This window comes from Amblyomma americanum, chromosome 11 (assembly GCF_052857255.1).
Source record: "Amblyomma americanum isolate KBUSLIRL-KWMA chromosome 11, ASM5285725v1, whole genome shotgun sequence".
NCBI classification, from domain to species: Eukaryota; Metazoa; Arthropoda; class Arachnida; order Ixodida; family Ixodidae; genus Amblyomma; species Amblyomma americanum.
In genome coordinates, this window is record NC_135507.1 from 128075985 (window position 1) to 128081140 (window position 5156).

The 5156-nt window shown below is 56.6% G+C and overlaps 2 non-coding genes across 2 annotated transcripts; both read left to right on the forward strand.

Annotated features, from left to right (window-relative positions):
• Nucleotides 1-256: 256 nt before the first annotated feature.
• On the forward strand, nucleotides 257-2071 carry LOC144111582 (small subunit ribosomal RNA). The gene has a single exon (XR_013310109.1). It is a non-coding gene; the product is annotated as a small subunit ribosomal RNA (ribosomal RNA).
• A 1557-nt stretch (nucleotides 2072-3628) lies between these two features.
• LOC144111685 (5.8S ribosomal RNA) lies at nucleotides 3629-3779 on the forward strand. Its single transcript, XR_013310143.1, has one exon. It is a non-coding gene; the product is annotated as a 5.8S ribosomal RNA (ribosomal RNA).
• The last annotated feature ends 1377 nt before the right edge of the window (nucleotides 3780-5156 follow it).

A 5156-nucleotide genomic window follows, 5' to 3' on the forward strand; every position in this document is an offset into this window, starting at 1 on the left:
AGTGCCTGAACGCCGCGGCCCTGGCGGCCGCGTGCGCACTGGTGGGCGCGTTACAAATGCTTTGCCTAAGGACGCGTGCTCTTGCCGCGCGGTGATAACCGGGCCTTCGGGTCGGATGCCGCAGCGAGCTCGAACGATGTACGGGCAGCGAGAGCTGCCGCGAAAAAGATGCGCGTCGGGCGCCGAGGGGTGAGCGGGGCCACGATCGGCCGTGACAGGGCTCCCTTGAGGAGCGACAAGGGTTTGCCTATGCATCTACCTGGTTGATCCTGCCAGTAATCATATGCTTGTCTCAAAGATTAAGCCATGCATGTCTAAGTACATGCCGAAATAAGGCGAAACCGCGAATGGCTCATTAAATCAGTTATGGTTCCTTAGATCGTTTCTTTCTACTCGGACAACTGTGGCAATTCTAGAGCTAATACATGCATTGAGCCTGAAGGCCTTTGGCTGACGGGCGCTTTTATTAGACCAAGACCCATCGGGTTCTGCCCGTACTGTGTGGTGACTCTGGATAACTTTGTGCTGATCGCATGGCCATAAGCCGGCGACGTTTCTTTCAAGTGTCTGCCTTATCAACTTTCGATGGTAAGTTACTTGCCTACCATGGTTGTTACGGGTAACGGAGAATCAGGGTTCGATTCCGGAGAGGGAGCCTGAGAAACGGCTACCACATCCAAGGAAGGCAGCAGGCGCGCAGATTACCCACTCCCGGCACAGGGAGGTAGTGACGAAAAATAACAATACGGGACTCTTTTGAGGCCCCGTAATTGAAATGAGTACACTCTAAATCCTTTAACGAGGATCAATTGGAGGGCAAGTCTGGTGCCAGCAGCCGCGGTAATTCCAGCTCAAATAGCGTATACTAAAGCTGCTGCGGTTAAAAAGCTCGTAGTTGGATCTCAGTTCCAGACGAGTAGTGCATCTACCCGATGCGACGGCTCGGACTGAACATCATGCCGGTCCTCTCTTGGTGCCCTTCTTTGGTGCGTCTCGAGGAGGCCTGCGCTTTTACTTTGAAAAAATTAGAGTGCTCAACGCAGGTGAGTCGCCTGAATAAACTTGCATGGAATAATAGAACAAGACCCCGTTTCTGTTCTGTTGGTTTTTGGAATACGGGGTAATGATTAAAAGGGACAGACGGGGGCATTCGTATTGCGGCGCTAGAGGTGAAATTCTTGGACCGTCGCAAGACGAACTACTGCGAAAGCATTTGCCAACAATGTTTTCTTTGATCAAGAACGAAAGTCAGAGGTTCGAAGGCGATCAGATACCGCCCTAGTTCTGACCATAAACGATGCCAACCAGCGATCCGCCTGAGTTACTCAAATGACTCGGCGGGCAGCTTCCGGGAAACCAAAGTAGTTGGGTTCCGGGCGAAGTTTGGTTGCAAAGCTGAAACTTAAAGGAATTGACGGAAGGGCACCACCAGGAGTGGAGCCTGCGGCTTAATTTGACTCAACACGGGAAAACTTACCCGGCCAGGACACTGGGAGGATTGACAGATTGAGAGCTCTTTCTTGATTCGGTGGATGGTGGTGCATGGCCGTTCTTAGTTGGTGGAGCGATTTGTCTGGTTAATTCCGATAACGAACGAGACTCTAGCCTAATAAATAGGTGCGGGGTTCCCAGCACCTTACAACCTTCTTAGAGGGACAAGCGGCTCCTAGCCGCACGAAACAGAGCAATAACAGGTCTGTGATGCCCTTAGATGTCCGGGGCCGCACGCGCGCTACACTGAAGGAAGCAGCGTGTCTTTATCCCTGTCTGAAAAGACTGGGTAACCCGTGGAACTTCCTTCGTGATTGGGATAGGGGCTTGCAATTGTTCCCCTTGAACGAGGAATTCCCAGTAAGCGCGAGTCATAAGCTCGCGTTGATTACGTCCCTGCCCTTTGTACACACCGCCCATCGCTACTACCGATTGAATGATTTAGTGAGGTCTTCGGACCGATGTCCGGCGCGGCCTTTCGGTTTCGCCGGTTTATTGGAAAGATGACCAAACTTGATCATTTAGAGGAAGTAAAAGTCGTAACAAGGTTTCCGTAGGCGAACCTGCGGAAGGTTCATTACCGGATTGTGCTTGTCACACCCGGCGCCGCCCCCGCTTATAAGCGGGGGAAGGCCTCAACCGCGGAGTTGCGAGATTCTGATGCCGCATCTCTGCAAAAATTGTTACGCCCAGCGGAGGTCCGTCACCAAGGGAATGTCGGACGGACTGCTTCCGTGGGTTCGAACGGCGTAACGCACCAATCTGGTGGGCTTTCGGTCTTCCACACTCGTTGTCGGAGAGGCTCGAACGTAGCCGGTAGGCTGGCCGAGGGAAAAGGCCGGCCCGCTGCCAAGGGAACGGCGGCGGCTGCTGCGAAGTACGAAAGTAACCGCAGCTCGCTGGCTCTCGTTAGAGTTGCGACCGAGTCGGTAGGCCGGCCGAGGGAAAGGCCGGCCCGCCGCCAAGGGAACGGCGGCGGCTGCTGCGGAGTACGAGAGGAAACGCGGCTCGCTGGCTCATGAGAGTCGCGACGGAGTCGGTAGGCTGGCCGAGGGAAAGGCTTGCCCGCCGCCAAGGGAACAGCGGCGGCTGCTGCGGAGTACGAGAGGAAACGCGGCTCGCCGGCTCCGGAAAAGTAACTCTTCGCAACAACGCGCGGGCGGCGGGACGCGTGCGGCCCAGTACTTATAAGGAACGGCCGCTGCAAGAGGTCTCGCAGTGCGGGCGCGATGTCTGAAGCCGTGCCGGCGGGGCGAAAGGAGGCACAGGGAAAAAAGGGACGAGGGGTTATAATCCCGCATTTTGAACGCACCTGCGGCAGCGGGGTTCTCCTGCTGCTTCGTCCTTCCCAGCCTTCGAGTAGTCTGCCGGTGCGATACCGAAACGCCGTCCATGGCACTGTGGCCGGTGGACTCCTGTTGCGGGAGTAGTCTGACGAACGCCCGTCTGGCGGCTGTCCAAGTACGCGCTGCGTAGCCACGGCTAGGCAGTGCCTGTCTCTTAAGCGAAGCAATGATGTGGCGAAATGGTCGGATAGGGCGCAGCACGAGGGCGCACCCTTGGGGCGGCGGACTCGAGGGGCATTTCTGAGCTAAAGATGACCCCTTCCCCAAAGAGGGCGCAGCGGTGGGCGGCAAAGAACCGTCCACACAGAGCTACCGCTGCTTGGGAGTCCGGGGGTGACGTCGCTGCGAACACAACGGCAGAACAAACGTGCTCGGGGAACGGCGCAAAAGCTCTGTGTTATTGCCCAATTGATGACGAAGTTACCGGTGTGCTTCCTGGTGAACCGATGGTCGTCGGACCCGTGCGACCGCTTAAACAAAACGGGCTGAACAGCAAACCGTGAAGAGCAAAAAAACGGCACCAGCGAAGACCGGAACTTGAGAGCGCCGTGCACGTCTGCCTTAGGGTTGCCAAATGCCTCGTCGTCTCTAGCGACGCGCAAGCCATTGTCGCACACAAGCTTCGAAGAGACCTTGCTCGCCTCGGCTTTGAGGCACCGCGCAAGCATGCCGAACGGACGGCTGCTGGAACGTGGAATTGTCGGACGAAACTGCAGTCGGGGAGGCCAGGGGAGGAGCCCGGTGCCTAAAACCCTGGTTGTACTGTACGGAATTGAACAAACCAAATGCACGACTCTAAGCGGTGGATCACTCGGTTCTCGGGTCGATGAAGAACGCAGCCAGCTGCGAGACGGTGTGAATTGCAGGACACACTGAGCACTGATTCTTCGAACGCACATTGCGCCCTTGGGTCTTCCCTTTGGTTCGTCTGTCTGAGGGTCGGATCATATATCAAGAGAGACGCCGGCGCCCGGGGATGGCGCGGCCGGCGACTCGTTTTTACCTTGTCGGCAAAGAGGACGGCTCTGTACGAAACGCCGAAGATCCCTCGAAAGACTTTGCGAAAGAGGAGAGTGGGTCGAACCCTTCAGCCGCGCTCCAAGCGGCCGAGTCGGGTCGCCTTGCGCAGACGACTTAACTCGGGACGGCGGCTGCTAGCCGTAGAGCGTCTGGCCTCCGAAGGCGACCGCCGCAGGAAGGGATTACCTGCAGGGAAAGCGCGGTCCCGACGGGAGACGAGGCCGTGTGGACGGGCGGCAAAGCGTTGCCCGCTGGCCCGCGTACGTGTAGCCGAACTGCTGCGAGAAACGCAGAGACGGGAGCGCCCTGTCCGGGCACGCCCGCGCGAGAAGGGGGCACGCTCGTGCGGGGTGCGTGGAGGCGACAGGTGCGCGGAAGCGTTTCGTGCGCGGCAGTTTCGGGCGAGGCGCAGAGGCGCGCCGTGGCGCGGTGACGAAGGGGTCCCCCCGGACCCGATGCAAAGGGACCGCCTCCTCGAACGGGCGCGAAGTCGAGTAAGGGTCGAACGGACGCGATCTCGTTGCGAGCGCAGTCCGCCGTCGGTCTAACCGCCGTATTCACAAACAACCCTCCACTCGACGCTGCGCCTCCACTCCTGGGAGTGGAGGAGAGCGCTCATCCTCGGGCCGAGGAGCAGTCGCGCTTCTTGAACACACCTCGGACATTCCTCCATCGAGGAGCTGGCCGAGTTGCCCTCCTCCACTCCAGTGCTTTCGAGGACGAGAAAGAAACTGCTGGTGTTGAGAGTATTGTAAATTCCTGCAAACAGAACACCACCTAATTGATAATATAGAAATCCTTTTGTCTATTTTAGCGGTAAACTGCAAGGTAAAAACAAATAAACTGCATATTTTTTGTTTTTCTATAAAAAAACGTGTACTTTTAGAAGAAATAACCAGTTTTCTTTACCTGTCTGGCAACTGCAGCAGTCGCAGCTGCCCGGCGCGGCATTTTTGTTACGGTCCCTCTTCCCTTTTTCCCCTTGCTCGCCGCGTGTTTCTCGTCTGTTGTGCTCCCGACTCGCTTCGTGCAGCTTTGTTGCAGTGTTTGTGCTTGCGCGTGTTCGACTGTTCGTGTGTGTTTAGGTGTTTTTGTATCTGCCCTTCCTTTTTTTTGCGTGCACAATGTTCGACCATGATGAGGTATCGGACTTCGATACGACACCGTCGGCATCTGCTTCGGACGCTTCCCAGCGCGCCAAGAAACGGCCCGCAGTTCCGCGGTTCATTTTCACCGCAGATGAACGCCTCGTGTTAAGAAACATAATGGCGAAGTATCGGGACGTTGTCGAAAACAAGC